Genomic DNA, 21,268 nt, shown 5'->3' with positions numbered 1-21,268 from the left:
GCAATAAGATGCATTTGGCAGCCATGTCTATGAACCTTACCACTAACACTAATGCACGATCCTGGTAGAGTTACGCATTTCAGAGAAAAAGATTTTTCAGATACAGGCTACTTGTGAAGACCACCCTCTTAATAAACTACTGTCAGCTCTAAGACTACGAAGCCAATACAGCCTGATCCCTTAGCTGTACAGGTGATTGTCTCCATGAAACATTACAACCACATGCTAAATCTGTTTCTAAATTAACTTACCTTATGATATTTTGTTTATAACCCCCCTCATTATCAAATAGTCATTTCAAAACATTACCCAAGGGAAACTAAAACTGGCAAAACAAAGAAGAAACAGATGCTGACTTTGATGTTGCTGTTGTCCCTCTGGTTCCTGTTAATACATTGGAGAAAAACATCTTTGAAAACTAAGCAGTAAGAGAGAGTCACGCATACACAGAGAAGATCATACTCTGAAGAAGCCAGAAGGCACCAGATAAAAGCCTGATAGAAAGTAGGTCAACTAATGATTCACAGCATCCACTGCTCACAGAACCCTGCTAACAACAGCAGGGAAGATGCAAATGTGGAAGCTAATGTCAAAATCTTTAAGACAGGAAAAATAGATATAATAGAAACCACTGGGTACACACATGTGGGCATGAAAATTAGATGTTGTGAACAGAACTCTTCTTCTTAGAGACCACTTGAAATTGAGGAGTCCAGGCTCCGGCTCACAGCTGCTTACAGAGTGGGTGAATTTTGGTGACCTGAGCTCCGTAAACACTCACGTTTCCTATCACAGAGGTTCCCTACCAATTCTGGACCTTTCTCTTTCCAAGCATAGTGAAGGTTGGTACTACTTTCAGTGGTAGCAAATGTGGTGATTATATCTTAGACAAAAACAAAGCTCACCACTGGGTGTTTTATCAATAACATAGGGTCACCCACCAGAGAAAAGCCTCCTTGTAGAAAACCAACACAGAAAAATAAAGGATTAAAAACATAACTCATTAGTTAAAGAAACCTTCCATGTTTAAAAACACCCTAAAACTGCTAGTAACAAGGATTCAAGGAGTGTATATTTATATAAGTTACAACTAACTCTTGAGAAATAAAGAGCTTTCATAAAAAAAAAAAATCCACTAATATTTAATTGAAATCCCAGGATTCCAAATCCTAATCAACTTTGGGCCAGAGAGTTTGTCTTCTGTAAAGTGCCTTCAGTTGACTTCAGCTGAAAGTTTGACCTGTTATCTCAGAGGTCAGGGCTCCTAAAACAATTGTTCCATTTCCAAAAGTGTGAATTTATGGCCGATTTTACTTTGACAGATTCTATAAACAGAACTAAAAGCTCTAACACAGAGCACAGACCTGATTAATCTTTACAGTCAGAACCAGGCACTAAATCTCTAAAAGCTTAAAATAAAAACTGAACAAAAATATTGTGCTATTTTAACCAAATATCAAACAATTAAGATACCCATTAATCCTACTACATATGGACCAAAACCAAACAGAAGTACTTTTAGAACACTTTCATTTTTCCTTTTGACTTATTCATACAGAATTATATTGCTTTTCATACAATCAACAAACATACAGAGCGATGTGGTTAGGATGGTATTTTATAGATTGTATAACAAAAATATTACCACTATGGAAAGGGATAATAAAAAATATATGAAAATGCTCACCCGTGTCCTAGGCTCACAGACAAGCTCCAATGGGAGCAGTCTCCTGGAAGAGAACCTTCCCCAGTGGCTTTCCAATTAAATTGGGTCTAGGAGAGGTGGAGCCAGTCTCCACCCCTTCCCATCACACAGCTGAATTGCCTTCACCAGTGCTCCTGCAGCTGCCTCATTGCTTGCCTCAGGAAATCAATCAGTGGTTCAGGCCATGATTCAACACATCCCACATGCTTTTTTTCTTTACAAAACAGAAGTCTTGAAAAACCTAAACTTATTGTGTTTTCTCAGGCAAAAATGTTTCTGTTGATATCTCACATGCACGGGACCACCATTCCACCACTCTGTTTAAGTTTCTTTTATAGAAAATATCTTTTATTTCCTTCATTTCCATTCAGGAACAACATAAAATTGAGAAATTAAAAATTAATTTTGTACCAAGATCGACTTGCATTAAGGTTACTAAAATATTCTTTTTGAACACATTCCCTCAGGATTCAGTAGTCCAAATTAGTTGCTATTAATTAATTAATCTCCACTGATTTCAGTGTGCTTCTTCCAGAGAATGTATATCTATGTATCTTTTTATTTCTTTAAAATGTTGGCATATGCCATTAAAAAATTCCAGCTTTTAGTTTCATTCTGTTTACTTGAGGACTGCTACCCAATAGAGGAGAAAAACACCTCTGGCAAAATAAAACATATTTTTATTCCTATACAGAAGAAAAAAGATAAAGCAGTTTACTCATTTTGGTTCAAAGCAGATTTCAATCTAACCTTGGCTTCACGTGTGACAAAAAGATTAAAGTAAAACATATTGATGATTTTTCTGATTAATTATCATGAATTTTAGCAGGAGAAATGTGCCTTGTTATCAGTCTTCCATCAGAGATATTCTTTTCTCAAAATCCTTTTCACCCAGCTAAGTACAAAGGTCACCATGACATGAATATATAATGCTTTCCTACATGTTAGCAGAACATTAGTGCATCATGTTTTACTGAGACAGCTGTAAGGCATGGACTGGTGTCTCCTTCAACCTGAAACAAATGAGGCTAGCACCCACTCCCTGAAAACTTTCATCACCCTGGAGCAAATCAGCTACTGCATAGACTCCATCAGCAGCAGGAGGAAACAGCATGCATTGTTCTCCTTAATGTGCTTTTATGAAATGCAGCTTTGAACTGAGGTGCTTTACAGAGTTAACATTGATGCTTTGACACTTAAGCTCTACCTTCCACTCCAACAAGGGCTTTGCTTCCAACAGTGGTAGAAAAGGTTCTGATGAAGCCACTACAGGAGGACAGTTATTAATGTCTGACCAGCAGAGGGATCCTCCTAGTCACATCCAAGGGATGTGCTGAAAGCCAAGATCTTCTAGAAGTTAACCTGCTGGAAAACTCTTATCGCCCATGGTCACTATATACCAAGTCTGTGATACTTTTCATAGAATCACAGAATCTTTAAGGTTGGAAAAGACCTCTAAGATTATCTAGACAACCATCCACCTACCACCAGTATTTCCCACTAAGCCTTATCACCAGGTACTACATTTCCATGTTTCTTGAGGATCTCCAGTGACAGCAGTTCCACCACCTCCCTGGCAGCCTGTTCCAGTGCCGCACCACTCTTTCAAAGAAGATGAAGCAGGACTAATTGTCCCCACTACAACATCTCAGGCATGCGACCAAATCAACTTTCCTTCCTTATTCAAAACAGCCTCCAATTAGAGAGGCATGGATGATGCAGATGAGAAGGAAACAAAGGCTCTGCAAAGCTTCACATGTCCCTCTCAGATAGCAGAATCCATGCCCCAATACTGCTGGGGACTGACATGCAGGACCAGCCCTAGAAGAGCATTACTAGTTTTCCAGGCCAGATGAAGAAACAGTCTGGTGCCCTCAGAAGGGCTAAAGACTCTTTGACCTTTCTTAATCTGACACCTCTGATCCCAGTCTTCTGTAGTGTTCTGCTGAATATTAATGTTTAGGATTATATTATGGTGGCAGACAGGAGAGGAGTTTGTTTAGGATATCATCTGCAATCATCTTGAACATCAGCTAAATGGACTGATAATTTATTCTGGCACAGGCCCAAACTGCAAAAGGAATGCAAAGCAGAATTCAGTTGGTACATCTCCCCTATTATGGAAGCACATACATCATCATAATTTTGTATACATCTAAATAGTTTATTTCATTAATGTGATAAAAATTCTATGTTTGTAAGTTAAACTTTCTAATAGTAATACTTTGTACATGCTCAAGGAATTAAAGGGCATGTAACAGTCCTAATCTTAACACTAAAATAAATACCATGTTCATAAAATCTTTCAAGTAAACTAATACAAACCCTGAATGTAGGTTTTTGTAAGTATATAACTGAGAAGTTAGATGTTCCCTGTGCATGCATGGCAATCTGTGACTGTGCCAGCTATACCTGCTGCATTAAATCCCTGATTGAACTACTAGATGTATATATTCAAGAACCAATTATAGAAATAGAAAAATCTCCTGACATTTGTCTCTTCATTTGATAGTTTAATTTTTCAGGGTTATAACCTTAGAAAAGCAGATGGATTATTAATCTAAAAAGGGAGGTACAGAGCAACAGGATGATTGCCTGTTGCTTTATGCTACATGTTTGCTGCTATAGCACCATCAATTAGAAATACAATGCTACTGAGTTCCTTTGGTTCACAATTACTTTACAGTTACTTTACAAAGATGTACAGTTCTTTCATGCCATTTTAGGGCAGATAATACTGCCATCCTTTGAAAAAAAAAAAATATCTGTCAAACTGTTGATTGTCCAAGGTAATGGTATAATTTCATTTGTCTTTATACTTTAATAAAGTATTTTAAAAGAAGTGTTTTATGGTGTTTCTTCTCTTTACATGCTATTCACGTGGTTTCATTTTCTTAAAGGAAAGGATATTATCCTAACTGTAAAGAATAGCAGATGGTCTGAGTCACAGCAACACTCTCTCTGTAACAGTTTCCACAAGTTAAAAATTAGTTCAGTTGTAAAAGATTAGAAGCAATTAGAAACAGAGGTTGAGAACACAGTCTCTACATGTTACCTAAGTAAAAAATAAATAAATAAAAAATTTGTATGACTTAAATGTTAAGAGCCCAGCTATGTTCATCTTCCAAATTAAAGCAAGTCATATTGTACCACGCTTAAAAAGACTCAAGTTTATAAAGCCCTACGGACAGACATATACAATTACTAAGACATATAATAGTATTAAAATACTTGAAAATGGATTCATTTGCATTTTAAGGCACAGTATAAATATCAAATTATTTTTGTGGTATAAGAAAAAGAAATATGTACAGATTTTGCTAAACTTTTACAATATGCAGCACAAAAAAGGCTCCGGTCTTCTACAGAACTGCTTTGGATCTACTGAAAGAGGATTAATGGTTAATATTAGCACAGATATTGGCCTAGATCTCAACAATGCTTTGCATTTCCCTAATATATAACAAGTGTAACTAATTCGCACTGTCATAAAATACACTCAGAATCAGGCAGTTCTGAGCAATGTACTGGGAAAAAGAAAAACAAAAACACATGATTGGTACAGCAGAAAGAAGAGCAAACAACAAAGATATGAGACTGGGTAATATGGATCTCAGGGCTGGGCTACTACAGCAGTTCTTGTGTAAGTAAGTAAGGTAGTAAGTAGTAAGTAAGTAAGTAAGGAGTTTGTATTTAGAACATCTGATGAAATTCACCCTCCTGTATGCCCTTCTTAATTACACATTTTAAGATATGGTTATTAAATGGAACTTCCCTTTACCTAGTTCTGTAACACCAATATTCAGGCCTTTCAACAAATCTCTCTTGCACACTTCACTCCATTTTACTATTGTTGGAATGTCTATGCAGAATTTTGTAAACAAATGGAAATTTACTTTCTGTGACATGAATCAGCCGGAACCTGTATATGAACTTGGCACAACACTGAGGCCAAGTGCTGCTGAGAGGCTGCTGCACTGAGCTGGGCTTGCTGCCATGTTCGGGGAAGACACAAGAACTCACGTCACTTCAGAGGGTTTATGCTTACCTCCAAAAATACTATGCAAAGTTGTCAAACAATACATACAATCTGTGACTCTCCTGTAAGCCATTTCATGTACCTACCTGGGAGTCGGTAGATCACAAAAGTGTATATATATACCTGTCACTCAGACACTGTGAGGAGTTTAAACAAATGGGGTTTGGATCATCCTAACCCACAGAGCAAAGTATCGATCTACACATTTCTCTTGCATCAAACCATAAAGCATTCAAACGTATTTCATTTGCAGATGTAACAGGAAATGACAAACGTTCCAACAAGTGAGTAAATGGATCATTTTGTAAGAAATTATTCTTTTCCATTGTAGACAACAGAAAAGATTCCATCCCTCTGCATGATGTCAGATTAAGCCACTGCTGGAAAATATAATTGTGAAACCAATAAATAAATAAATAAATAAATAATAGAAAAATCAAAGCTTTGAAGATTTTCTCTACCACTTCCTAAGAAAATAGACTTTTCTCATTTCTTTTTTGTCCTTTCACATGGTACTTCAAATGTTGAGTATCCAAAGACAGCGGAAAGCTGGTCATAAAGAGAGCCCAAGCAGGGCTTACTTGTAACCTGGACTATCTGGTGTCCAGCAGTGGACCACAAATAAGAACAGCATGTACTTTCGTGCTATCAAAGCTGCACTGCCCAGACTGAAGAGGCCTGTACAGCCCCCTGAAAAAGCAGAAGTTGCCTTACTTCGTCCAAGCACAATATTCGCATCTTAATAGATATTAACTTGGTACTTAGATGTAATTTTGTACACTGAAATCTGAAGCATCATTTTTATTCTTGTCCTTTATTCTTATTACTTTATTCCCATTCACAATCTGTTTTTGCAACAGCTAGACACATCTCTAAATAAAACTGGTTTTTGCTGGCTCTGTAGGTGGTGCTGCACCAAAGAACCACGCATTTCCTTTGAGTCCACTTGGACACCTGAGTGCTAGAGGAAAGCACAAAGCTGCAAAACAGGCAGAGGTTGTTTCCAGCTGGGTACCCTGCTGTGAGGCTGCCCCCCAGACTCACACAACCTTGATCTAAAAATCGCCCAGCTTCCTTGCAGTAGTCCCTCATTTTTGCATTTTTTTCTGTACAACTCAGGCACCTTTAACTATTTAGGGTCACTTTCAGCTTCAATTCATACTTCCACACTCATTCACTTTTCATGCTGGTCACCTTGCCACAAGCAGATTTTGTCAGGTGAACTAATTTCCATCACATTAGAGAGATTAACTTAGCAGATGTGAGTTGTACACAAAAGGCTCAAATGAGCACTTCTGTGCTTGTCTGACAAATACGGGCTTAAATTCTTCTTCACCTCCACTGGGTACAGGAGCAGGCACCTGTCAGCCACACACAAAACAATGCAGAGAAGCAATCAATTAAAATATACACAGCTTGTGGCAAAACAAAGACACCAGAAGGTTAATATTTTTTTTCTGATATCTGATGCATAAATCAAACTCAATTTCAGAACAGGGTTTTTTTTTCCTCTATAAAGGCTTATGAAAACTCCTTTTCAGTGGCAGAGATGCAGCAGGACTGCAGTTGGTGCTGCAGCAAGCTGCCTCTTGTGCCCAACAGTGCAAACATTCTCTTGAGCAGCACTTACAGAAGACCAAGTCACTGAGCACCAATGAGGATAGCAAACACACTACTGCCTCCACTTATATTCTTCTGGCTGCTCCCAGACTTCAGAAATAAAACAGTACAGCTACACAGTACTTGTGTGTGTCTCTGTACCTTTCAGGTGTAGAGATACACCACATAGGTCAGGGTACTTATTTTAAAAACACTCTTCATTGACCAGACCAGTATGTTTAGTCTATTGTTCTGGTTTGGAAATACAAGATGTTCTAAATTATTCTGACATTAGAAATAAAATATTCACTATGTGGACAACGATACCTAGAACTGAATAAAGATACCTCTGCATGACTCTCTTGATTTTACAGGAATTTCAAGCTAATAACTACTTAGTAACAAAAGCTGTCTCATCTTACAACCCTAGAAAAAAACACCCATTACATCTACCATTTCCCAAGGTTTTGAAATTAATCCAGGTGAGATTCAGTAGTCATTTGGTTTAACACTGTGATTTTATGTTCACACAATCTCCAAACTCAAATTAAACCCAGGGATCTTGGAATCCACTGAATTCAAGAAAGAATGGATGAAAAATCAGCATCATCTTAGAGTTATACTCAGAATTTCTGTAACCACTATTACAAGAAGTGAAACATTTTGCAAACATTTTTCTTTCTTTTTGCTCATATTCATTTGTACCTCTTTCAACTCTGACAACTGACATAAGAGAGCCAGAAAAATTTCCTATATTTCCAGATACTGATATAGAAGGCTTATGCGTTTAACCTTAAGGAATCAAAACTTAAAAATGCAGAAGATAATGATATCTGGACAGCTGGCTACTATTAGCTTTTCTATCAATCCCAGCACTACAGTGTGGTGGCCAGGTGCAAAAATTGGCTGGCCCCACAGGGAGAAAGCCAAAGGATGAAGCTTGGAGAGTAACCACATCCGTTTTTGGGAAATTACTATTACTGACATTGTCTAGTTGGCACAGTAAGGCTCAGTTGGCTGGGCACTCGCCTGGGTATTTTCTTCTGGAAAGGGGTCTGATATTTCATCCACTCATTACAATCAGAGCTCTCCACTCAAGCACTGCATGATGTTTACACCTGAAAATAATGCTGTTACCTCTAATCATTTCAGTATCTAAAGCATCCTTTCACAGCTTTTCAGACAGCCATTTCTATTTCATCAGCCACGCTCCTGAGGATAAAGACACCTACCAGGATACAGGCAGTGAAAATAAAAGATGATGGCACTTCTGCTTATTTAACTTCCATTTTGAAGACATGAATGAGAAGGAGAAAAGTTCAGTTTTGGATTTCTGTAATGCAGTGTAACGTGTACAGTGACAATAATGAAAAGATGGCAGTAAATGTCCAAAAGGTTATTTATAGGAAAAACTCACCTGTGTGGAAGCCTTCAGACTGCTGGGAAACACTGAGGCAACCTCCACCAAGGATCAATCTCCAAGAGATGCTGCCTTAGTGGTGGTCAGCCCTTAAATGAGGTCTAGAGAAGGTGGAGTCAAACTCTACCCCTTCCGGGAGCACAGCTAAATTACTCTTACCTGCGCTCCCACAGCTGACCCAACACTTGCCTCAGCTGATTAATCAGAGGATCAGGCTGTGATTACCAATTTCCTATACAGTAAATAAACAAATTTACACTCATATTTGGAACCTCATTGTTGTTGTCCATGAAGAATCCATTCTCTTCATAAAAAGTCTTCTTTTGTGCTAAAAATAGATTAGTTCATCTCTTTTAATCTCAAATATATCTTTTTGTTACTTTCTTATTCTAAATTAGTTCCTACAAAGTTTCTTCTAATTTGTTTAAAATCGTGCTCTACAGCTAAATCAACACAACCCAAAGGACAGAGTTATATCAGAATCAAGTCACCAATAATATAATGTAAATAAATGTTTTATATTTTCCCTGTACTTTATTTTTTATCTACTGCCTCATTTTCAGCCTTCTTTTTAGTCTTCAGAATTCAGAGCAGCTGGTGAAACTACTTAATTCTGTTCTATCCATCTATTCTATAGGGATCAGTGGGGCACATAAGTAATTAGACATGCTTCTCGTGAGTGGTTATTTCTTATTTGGAAGAGGTTTCTGCTCACAATTTATTCCAAGTCATTTGTCATACACTTTTGCTCATGATTATATAATTGCAGTATGGCAATGCACTTTTTCTATAGAGTGATGTTTTCCAAAATTTTATCTGAAATTTTGTTTGCAACTATCCCTACAAGAGAATGTTACTTCAAATGACAAAAACTACTATTGTCAAAGGACATCTTCAATTGCTACAATTATGGTAATTACATGAAACGTGCATAAATGAAAAAAAGAAAAAGTGTGGCAGGTAAATATCCTGGCACATCTGCAACATTTTCAAATCAGGAATGGGTTAAAGCTCTGATTCATATCTTTTACATATTAGAATCTATTTCTTTGGCCAAATTTACATTTCTGTAGAATACATCCAAACACAAATAGGATGAAAGTGTGCTTCAAAAGGAGAGAGATGCCACTGTATGAAGCTCTGTGTCCCTTTATTTTCCCTCCCCTGCTGGTGTGGCACCTTCTGAATCTTCATATGTGAATGCTGCACAGTTGCTTCCTCTGACAGAAGTTTCATCTGTTGGGAGTTAAAACACTGATCCTTCAAAGAATTACACATGTTTAAATGGCCAGTCCTTGCCAACAGCAGGATTAGTCATTGTGCAAAGTTAAACCTTTGCAAGTTTTTTACAGATTTGAGGGATGAGGCCTGATAATGATTACCCAACATATCCAGCAGCACTAACTTTAGTGATTTATTCCATTACTCCTTCTGGTATAGAGCATCCTGTCAGTTTCTACCAGCATTATGGACTTTATGCATGCTACCTTATACCCCACAGTGCAATCATCACCACTGCTGCTTTGAAAGCAGTGGATTACCTTTGCATGGCAGTCCTGCTAAGGCTGATATATAGAAAGGAAGAGGTAAACTGTGAATCAGCTTTCATTTTCCAAAAGTCAAGGGAGAGGACTCAAAAACAGATTTCTTTTCATCACCAAGCTCCTATTGCTTATCTGCTCCTCTACAGAGAGCTAGAAGAGTGCTGGAGCATGTGGTGCCCACAGGGAGGAGAGAGATCTTCCTAAAGTCATACCTACCCTTCCATAATCTAGAACACAGCTGAGATCAACTACTGATTGTCTGAGTGACAATTGAACTGCTTAAGTGTCTCTGCTAAAAGCAATACGAAGAAACTGCCCACAACACAGAGCTGCAATCCTATCCACAGCATTGACAACTGAGGTGTTCCTATACACTATGGTTTTGTTTTTTACCTTTCTCCACCAATCTAACTAGCCAAGACTTTGTGATTACAATGTATGATCCCATTCTATCCCAAAGAAACTTCTTCAGTCTTAGCTAGAACTATCCCTCCTACTCCAACTTTTATTTTTAATTTCCCTTTCATACTTGAATTATCTTCCTGCATATTTGCGTATTAGCAAGAATTTTTCAACTATTTTCACATCAACTGCTTAATTACATCTTGGCAGCTTGCTTTCTCTTTTTTTCTTTATACCAGATACTCCTGCAGAGCAGGAAGATCTCCATGAAGTCTGAAAACTGCAATTTCAATTTACAATGAAACATTTTCAGTTATTTCAGATGCATATTGCTGAATTTTATCACATTACTCTTCTATCAATCTACTTCTCTATCTACATGCTGCTCACTGCTCTTAGGGACTTCCAACGTGAACAGATCAAGTTATACAGCCTGGTGATTATCACTGGACTACAGAACAATTCTTGACTCCTCACTGAGGTTCAGTGTCTGTGGTTTACTTCCTATACTTGTTCTTCCTGTGCTTTTAGTGAGAAAATTTGCTTTGAGGTTTAACTGTACTCCATGTTCTCTCTCCTCCTCCCAGAACTGAAGAGCTACATAAGATTTACTTGAAATTTCTATATGACATGATGGGAAAAGGTACAACAGTATAAAGTGTGCACCTAGTACTACCTTAGGCCCATGAGTTCTCTCCTGCGCTCCACTGAGATATGGAGGTACTCACATATGTTCCCTTCTCTCAGTTAAAATGAGAACATAGTGAATTTCTAAGGATCCGCTCCTTTTTCCTTCTCCTTACTAAAACCGCAGAAGTCGGGCTGTGTTATTTCCATCTTATTTTGCATTAACAGCCAAGGTGATTATTTAATTGTTTGCACCTGTTAGTTAAGAGTTCCTGTCTCATGCAGTTAATTAGACATATTTATAATCTCATATAAAGCTTCACAAAGTTAGTAAGACCTTTTCTACGGATTTCTATCTGCTGCCTAAAAAACACAATTTCATATTGTATTTGTCTCTGCTTCCAAAATGTGTTGAAAAACATTCAATTTCCTACTCTGCTTAGATTTAATATACTTAGCATTTTGTGATGGGCATGAAAATCCCTAAATTTACACAAGGATTGCTGGAATCATATTATTTTCCTCTGTTTACACTCTTTTTTTTTTTTCTTTTTTTTTTTTTTTAAGGTTAATAATTAATTTTATCATGTTGCCCTTCAGAATTATACCATACCATGACTGCAACAGATTAAACAGCGCTTGTTGACCTTTACTTTGATGGACCATTTTGATGATTTGAAAAGTCCTGATACAAGTTATTGTTGTTTGATATCAGAGGCACTCTGTTTCAGAACGCAAACTCCATTTTGATCTCACATCTTGTCTTTCTTCAATTTCTGCCTTTCAGCTGGCATTTTGTGATTAAAAAATAAAATAAAAAATAGATCTCTCCACTTTGATAGTCACTCATTTAAGTGATAACTCTCAAGAGTAAATCATGTCTAACGTCTTAACTTGTACAAGAGGGAATTAAATGCAACTTGTTTGAGGGGAACAGCAAATACAGCAATACCAGTCTCAGAATCTCTTCATAAACTGAGGTTTATAAGAGGTCAGGTTTCTTACCATTTAATGGCACAATAATAACACAGAAAGAGACCAGGAGTTTGATTATTTTTTATTATTATTTTATTTTTTTAAAGGAACACGTAAGAAAGAAGGGGAGGGATCACAGACTTCTCAGATATAACTTCACCTCTAATTGAAAGATGCTAAATAAGATAAATTTGTAAAAATACTTTCACATTTTGTCTACATTTTGCAAGGTAAAGCAAAAACAGCTCCTGAAACCTGTACAAAGCCTGTATTCCCATTATTTCCTATACAGTACCTTTAATGAAAAGAAATATGTAGGCACAGATATCTCATAGAATTAGAGCTTTAGTAAAAGGCTTATAATTTCTAATTTTGTCACTGTTAAGGCTTAAGATACTTCAGTGTATATAAGTCCCAGCAGTGACTTTTAATTGGGCTCTAATTCAACTCCCTGGTTAAGTGCTTTCCTGAAAGAAGGATTCTATGGGAGAGACTAAAGTAAACCAATGGTCTGGAAATTAGTATTCTGCTCACTGAGTACATTGAGCAAACCTCTGTTCTAGTGGCTAACAGAACTTCTGTGTTGTTCAGGAAATATGTCATATATTAAATCTTTTAAATAAAGTCCAAATAGAGATACTGTTATAAAAGATCCTCTCTGCACTCTTCATCATCACAGGGTCCTCAACAAAGTTCTCCCTGAAGCCAACGTATATATAAATATTTCAGAGAAAACATCTTAACACAGAGAGGACAAACAATACTATTTTTGGCATGCTACAAGTAACATCTTATGGCAATGAGAAATCAATAAATGTTTAGAACCTTTACTGTCCTCATGAATGAAAGTCAACTCAATTTTTTGTGTTTTTCCACTCTTTTGTCCCAACTCTGTGGCTTTGTGAATGGAATCTTGGGGTAAGAATATGAATGCATTGTTTTAGTGCAACAGTTTAGAAGATCTCAGCAGCTGTGAAATTTAAATCTCTTCCTAGAAAAAAATAACAAATATAGAAGATCAGTTTCCTATGAATGGAAAGCAGTATTTAGTGTTGTTTGGTTTTTTTTCTACAAGAAAGCTGGGTAACACTTTTTAAAGCTGAAAACTTGTGTCACCTGAGACTGGTTGACTCCTTTAAATCTTACAAAATTATAGATATGCTAATACTTTGAGATACAATCAGAATAATTCCTTTGATATTTATTGAGCCTATCCACTTATTTCTTTCAGATTTCCAAAATCCCCTTTAAAAAACTTAAAACTTCATGTTTCTGAAGTTGTCCTTCATGTGCACAGTTTCGTTACTGTCTGTTAAATGAGGCACTGAAGTATCTTCAAATCCTTTAAGTTTTGCTCTGCAGAACAGAAGTGGAAATTGAGGTACAAAACTTGTGACCAAAACTCACAGCTTTCCTCTTTTTGGTACAGGTGGCAACACTTTGAGAACTTAAACCAAAAAAATACAGAGACTGATGAAAACAAAATAAGACCCATTCTAGACAGTAAATGGCGCATCTCTCAGTTTTTAAGCACTCTTAAAACAGTTTCCATGGGAACAGAAATTTGGCACAAGGGCTGTTATGAAAAACTGTTAGGAGGAAGCTTCTACCAAGCCAGATGGTTAACATGTGACTGGGGAATATAACAAGAAGGAAAAGAGGTTGTGTAACACCTTAAATCTTCTTAATGGGTGCAAATGGACCTAATCTCAGGGCTCATCTTCAAGGCAATGTCAGCACCAGTGCCATGAATGACAATATTATCAAATGCAAGTGGAAACATTTGTTATTAAATGGAATATGGAAGGCTACATTCATCTTTCACCACTGATGTTGTGACTACAGGAAAAAAGTTAGAGTGTGGATGTGGCTACCAAAATATGACAGTTGTTCCCAGACTGTTTCAATTAAGTGGGAAAAAAATATTTGATTTTTTTTTGGCTCCAGGACACACAAAGCTACTAACTGACTTCAAAGAGTCTCCTGAACATCTCTAGCCTGAAAAATGAAATATTCTGTAAAGCTTTCAGTAAGATGGCACATGGGCACCCAACTGTAGCTTGTCACCTTCAAGTAACATGCTATGTAACTACTACAGTGACCTCACAGTCCAAAAATCATTTTCATGTTGTACTGCAACTAAGATATCACTTGGCATTAATTAGCTTATTAATTTTCTCTACCTTGAATACCTCCCGACCTGTACAGCCTTTGAGCACTTTACTGTAGCTACCACATGCATTCTTCCACATCTCCCATAGGGAGGGAATGTCTACTGCCCTTTCCTGCTAACAGGACAACAAAGCCCAAAGGCAGTCTGTTCAGATTCTCACAGATAACTTAGCTTAAGCACTTAACTCCCACTGAGTTAAATGCCACCATTTACATACATTCATATATCTGTATCCATGTATCTACCAAAGAACATCAAGAAACTGGATTAACAATGTAAAACTCAACTAAAATGCTTTATTATGTCATGGGTCTCCTGCAGTTATTGTTTATTAGGCTTTGATGAAAATTGATACACATCACCTTGGTGATTGTTGTCTCTCACATGAATTTTTCTTCCTGCAATGAATGCAATGTAATTTCAGTTCTAGTAATTCAATGTAATAACAGAAAATATTGCAACTGGTGTTGTAGAAAGTCTTCCTCCTGATAACAATAATAATCAGTTATGAAAGTCACATGAAGATTTTTATATGTCTAATCTGAAGACAGTAACTGTAAGAAACAAGACTACACATGACACCACATTTTCCAAGCCTGCTGGGAAAATATTATGGATCTCTATGTCCCTTCATCACTCAGGTCACTTGCATACATGATGTAAAGAAAAACAACAAATATGCTACCAGAATACAATAAAAAGGAGCTGGAAAACATTTGAAAAATCTGTAGGTACGATACTATACTTAGTGCTGTTTGAAAGATCATTAAGATCGGAGAAGCACTGCAATATTATTTACAGTGATAGATCTTGCAAGATCTGTACAAAGTTGTATATTTCCCGTAGAAGAGCCAATGCAAAAATCCTTTCAAGCACTAAACTCATTTCTGCTCATTCAAAGGAGGCTCCAATATAACAGATTCCCTTATAATATTATGTTGCTACTGCATATGAATCACAGCAGATCCAAAAGACTCTGGCCTGAGAGGAACCTGAAAATTTCATTAGGCTCTTTTGCTTTTTTCATCCTAGTAGTTCTAAGGGAGAACTTTCACTGCTCACAAGGGAATTTTGCTACCTGTCAGACTGTTAAGATTGTGAAGATTCCCTTTTGTGTCTTTAAAGTTTTGTATCAATCATCAATAGTTCATAACGATAATTTGGCTCAAACTTCAGTCACAGTAAGGATACTGCCACTCCACATCATTGTCTGTTATTCTGACTGATATTTCATTTTGGATTCATACTGGCTGCTATTTGTCACGTTAGATAATTACAATTTTGTTCAGCCACCTGAGCAAAGCATGTCAGATGAGGAGGAAAAAAAATATTCCAAAATCCTTTAATATCCCAGGTGGCCCAGAAAACAGTAAGAGGCATGGGTGTGTAGGCTCTGTAGTGTCACAAATACCCTTCTTTGTTATGAGTAAAGCAGTTTGGACTCTTGTCAGAATAGAAAGAATGAGACTTTATCAAATGAAATTTGTGTGGAGCACATAAAAAAAAAAGGGGGGGGGGGGCGGACAATTTTATATGCTGGCTTTATAATTATGATCTTGTATAAATGAAAAAAAAAAAAAAAAGAGTGTGCATCTAATGATGGCCCTTTATAATCTATTTGACAGTCTAATACAAATTATTTCTCTGCTGTTTTAACTTTTGAAGACTGGGCTCTTAGCTGTTGACTGTTTTAGTATGCTTAGAAAATGGGCTATTAACATCACTAAGTCAAAATGTCTTATTAATTTGAAAAATAGTTACTGAAAGTTTTGGTAAAGATCAGACACATGAATGTCTGAAGTAAGTAGAGCAACACCTTGAATGTTCAGACTCTTCTTGTTACAGTAAAATGGAAAGTCACAGTCTACCTCTGAGAACTGTGCCTTGAATGAGCACAGGAAAGGTACACAAACAGCAGATCATGGCATTTCACAAAACCTTTGGGCCTCACAAGGGCTTTGTGCAGATATCTTAGGATCTAGATTCCAAAATCCAAGCCAGAGGGACCAGTCCTTTCTTTTCAAGGAAAGACAGTAGCAGGTGATGCCTTTTCTTATCTTCTATACGTCAGCTTTCTGGCTGAAGCACGAAATGAGGAAGTGGGAAACATGGGCTCTTTTCCTCCTCAGACTGAAGGAAACAATATGTCTTTCTCTCAAGAGCCAGAAGAATGCCCTAATCACTAGACTGCACACAGATGCATCAAGACAGTTTGGTCTGTACAAAACAGTACATGGTTGCCATCTGCTTAAAAGGAATACAGTCCCATGTGCAGTTTATTCCTACAGAAATGACCTTTTCTTGTCTGGGTTCAATGCCAGAGCTCACACTTATTTTAAAAAGCAGAAGGAGAAATGAACCACCACATGCTCCAATATTTCTTCTGAACAACAACAAAAAAAAGAGAGAATTATGAGAGAGACAAAGTATGTAGAAAAACTGTCTGTTGGGATTTCCATGGGCTAGGTGTTAGTAAGTCATAACTTCCCTTCACATTTGGGATTCATCATGAATATAATGTGCTCCAATACCATCCCTTTCAAGAAAAAAGAAAGAAATTGAATGTGGAACAGCCCTTCAAGATAACACAAAGAAAATCTTTCACTATTACTTTTAAAATAATACAGTATGGGCCAAAACATCAGCTGGTTTAAATTGGCAGAACAAAAAGCAATGGAATTGTGCTGATCAACGTCCTCTGCATATTTAAAGTTACGGGATAGAAAAAGAAAAGCAATGCACAATTAAAAAATAAATAAATGTTTCAAAACATAAGGAGTGAATACTGCAATATAATATATTTTTGGGCATCCTTCACATAGTAGATAAACAGGTGCAGATGCACCAGGTCAGGAGCACTCATCATTCTGTAGTAAATATGTTTAAAAAATAAGTCCAGCTTGAGAATGATTTTTTTCTTTCTTTACTTCATATTTATGTTTTGAAGAGCTGACTTCTTGTTTGGTGTTTTTTTTTTGTTAGCTCAGTAGAACAGAAAATACAGCATGCTAGGAAATACCCAATGGCAGACTAGATAGTAGAGATGGTGATTGCACTAATTAAGAAAACAAAACCATAGAAAAAGAAAACCACTTATCTACTTATTAATTAAGAAAGAGTTTCAAAGACTCTCTTCCTTACTGAAACGTGTTATCTCATGCAGCATCATATACCCTCTTAGCAGCATTCAAAGATGTCCATCCTGACAAGAAGAAAATTGTTTTCAGGGCTTCACTAGTTTAGCTTTTAAAGAGCCCTTGGTATCTTCTGAAGGAGAGCTTGTATTGGCAGCAGCAGCAGACACCGGTAAAAAGCCACTCCTAATTGAATACTCTGTTTTTATACAAAACTCTCCCTCCCTCCTCTATTGAGAGGCATTCATGAAAATAATCTCTGTGTGTGAAAATCATCAGCATAGATGTTTGGGATTGCAGGTAACTTCCTGCTTATGCATGCATTCAAACGCCTGAGAGCTTTTCATACACTAGAATGATATAGAGCAGAAAAATAAGAAGAAAAAAGAATATATTAAAAAAAAAAAGCATTAGGTGGAAGCAATGTGTTTTGTACATCTGAAGCAATTTAAATTGATCACGCATCAGACAGGGATGCCTGCAGAATTTACAATTTCACATAAAGGTGGCTAAAATCATTTGTAGTAAACCCATTTGGGAAATTAGTAATCAACTACTCACCAGTCTATAAAATCAGCATAATGTTGACTGTAATAAGAAAACAGTCTGAAAAAACTAAAGCTAGGTACCGAAGGGCTTATCTCCTGGCCTACGTATTTATATTTGATAATGACTCTCAATAATACGTTTTTGGTGAAAACCTCCAGTGGCTTGCAGGCTTTCTGTAATATATTTCTGCCCCAACAAAATTACTTTGGATTTCATTTGCATTCATTAATAATTTATTTTTCCCAAGCTGTATCTGTAAAATTTTAGACTAGAGAAAGGAATGATGGCACAGAACAGTTGGCTAATAAAACAAAAGCCCTGTTCCCTTCTGAGAGCATGACAGAGCACAGAAAGGCTGCCCAGTTCCTTCTGCCTCCCAGGCAAAGCTTCCAGAACAACCCAATGTGACAGCCGTGCTCTGAGCTTCACTGCTGTGCACAGAGGGGTACCCAGCTGAGAGGCTGAGACAGCATCCTGCCATTTCTTAGGGAATAAGGAGTACTACTGAGAAATGTATCCAGGCAAATGCTGCTCCTTCCTGAAAAAAATGGGAAAATGAATGCTATAAGGAGGTGTTTGTGGTTTTTATTATTATTATTATCATTATTATTATTTTTAATACCACAGCCCTTCAACCAGCCTGCATTATCTCAGCAGGATCACTGAGAAACCTGGTATCAGCAGTCATTCTCATATGCTAGCGAAAAAGAATCAGGATCCAAATAGCACCCACACAAGCTCAGAACTACAAAGCCAGACTGAAAGAAAACTCAGGCATGAACTGAAGTTCCTGTGACACGATCCAGCAGGAGAACAGGGAGAATGAGGACTATTTCACTTTTTCAAATACTCATTGCATATGCAGTAAAGTATCTCTAGAAATGACAAATTTCCTAACAAATTTCATTCTGTTCACATAGATCTTCAGTGTTTCCAAGCCCCATAGTATCTATCAGGCCTGCTTTTGTGCCAGAAAATATTTGCTTTATCCCTCTGCATGATCTATCTTTCTTTTTGTAAGGCTGTATAGCTGTCAGTTTTAGTCTCTGGGATAAGTATGTCTGGGAAAGGTTAACTGGCTCCATGCTATATACTAAAAGGAAAAAGAGAATAAAACATCAAAGCTTTTTGGACTCTTTGTCCCGATCATGAAAATTAGCACCACCATGCAAAAGATTTTGATGGATATCTCAGCTCCCTTCTGTTGGGGTACAACATCTCATAAGTGGGGATTCCTAGGGTCAGCTCTTCTGTTTTCTGACCTTGTATCCTTCTAAAGGTCTCTTCCTACAGTTAAGTTTTGATCATCATCTTTGTGAAGTTTGACAGGTCAGTAATTGTTCTTCCTAGGGAACCTCACCCACAGCAGGAAAACAAGGGCCAGGTACAAAAATTCAGCCTCTTACTGGCTCCCTTCCAGAAAGAACAGTAATAGCTTTAATGAATCATATCAGAATCAGAGAATTGCTTGTGTTGGAAAGGACATTAAAGATCATTAAAGTTCCAACCCCCTGACATTGGGAAGGTTGACACCCGCTAAAATCAGGCACATGATCAGGATAGCAATACTGGTAGATAACAAACATGATTCAACCTGTTACGGGGACCTCTTTTATATATTATCCCTGTTGGGTTGCTATATCATTATTCCTACTTCAACTGGTGGAGGGGCATAGCCAGCCTTGGTAGCCCATGAAAGCAACAAACCTGTGCAACAAGAAGGGCAGACCTAAGATCCACCTCTCCCTAACTTCAATTAAGGGCTGGCAGCCACAAGGAAAGAATCTCCAATCAGAGATCACATCCTTTAAAGTGTTTGGTAAGCTCTGATCCTAGTAAAGGTGTAAGCAATCCTTTCTTTATAACTGGACTGTGAACTCTACCTTTCTTAGGTGATCTGAAACTGGTTTAAAGCAGTTGTATCTGCTGATGCCTACCCTTACAAGGGAACTGAATTGAGGTCCAGAGACATGACAAGCTGTATTTTAACAGCCTTTTCAAAGAGGGGCACTAGTGCGCTCTGATGTATACCAAACTCCAGAAGAATCTAAGATCTAAGCTTGATGTCAAAAAGATTAAAACATGACACTTCTACAGAACAGAAAGGAAGGTGATTTTTTTTTTACACTTTGATTAAAAATAATAAAAATAATAATAAATCAGGTATCTACTACCAGGTTTCTATAGCTAAGAAGCTGACTCAAGAATACCATGTTGAAAACTCAGACTGCTTTCCAATCATTTTCAGTCTGGAGGCAGCTCACTGTAAGAGAAAATTCCATCAGAATCTGCTACCTGAAGCGAAACAATTAACAATAAACAAATGAAACAGGGAAAAACTTCTCACTCCATTCTTATTCTCCATCAGAGAGCCCAGCATATAAAACAAGACTTTTCCCAGCCTTCCTTGGCATGGAACATTGTTCCACTGTCTATTCTGCTGTACTGATGACAAACCAAACTGTTTACATTGTGGTCATCTAAAATATGTCATAAGAAGAATGTTCTGATGGTAAATACATACGTATTCCAAAGTTTTACTGAGCATTAAATTTAAAAAGGACCTCCTGTCTGTTTGATATCTAGTCATAGATATCCACTGGGGGGATAGAAGGGGGATAGAATGTATATTGGCAACACAACCCTCCCTGTCCCATAGTAAAATAGATTTCTAACATGGACAAACACGTGACCCCCAGCAAGAGGTTAAAAAGTTGGATATTTCCTCCTTTTATTTTCTGTATGCTACAAAGAGTTACTGTGTTTTAAATACTGTTCCTACTAGGGAGAGATTTTATATCGAGGGAAAAGGAAAGTAACAGACCCTAAAGTTTCAAGGACTAAAGCCAATGAGATGTTAATGTCAACATTTCCACCATACCTTATAATGGACTACATACCAAAGCAAAAAGAACATGTAAAAAATTTTAAGACAGAACATATATCTATCCAGAGAAATATCTGATATTAGAAGAACACAGCACTAGACGAGCTGTGAAGTTGATTGAATGATGTTATCTGAAACAAGGATTATCAAAAGGGGAAAGAAAATGAGGAAATACACAGGAATGACCCATAATATCTATCTAGTTAAACCCTGA

Source organism: Coturnix japonica, chromosome 4 (genome assembly GCF_001577835.2).
Source record: "Coturnix japonica isolate 7356 chromosome 4, Coturnix japonica 2.1, whole genome shotgun sequence".
NCBI classification, from domain to species: Eukaryota; Metazoa; Chordata; class Aves; order Galliformes; family Phasianidae; genus Coturnix; species Coturnix japonica.
This window is presented reverse-complemented; position numbering follows the sequence as displayed.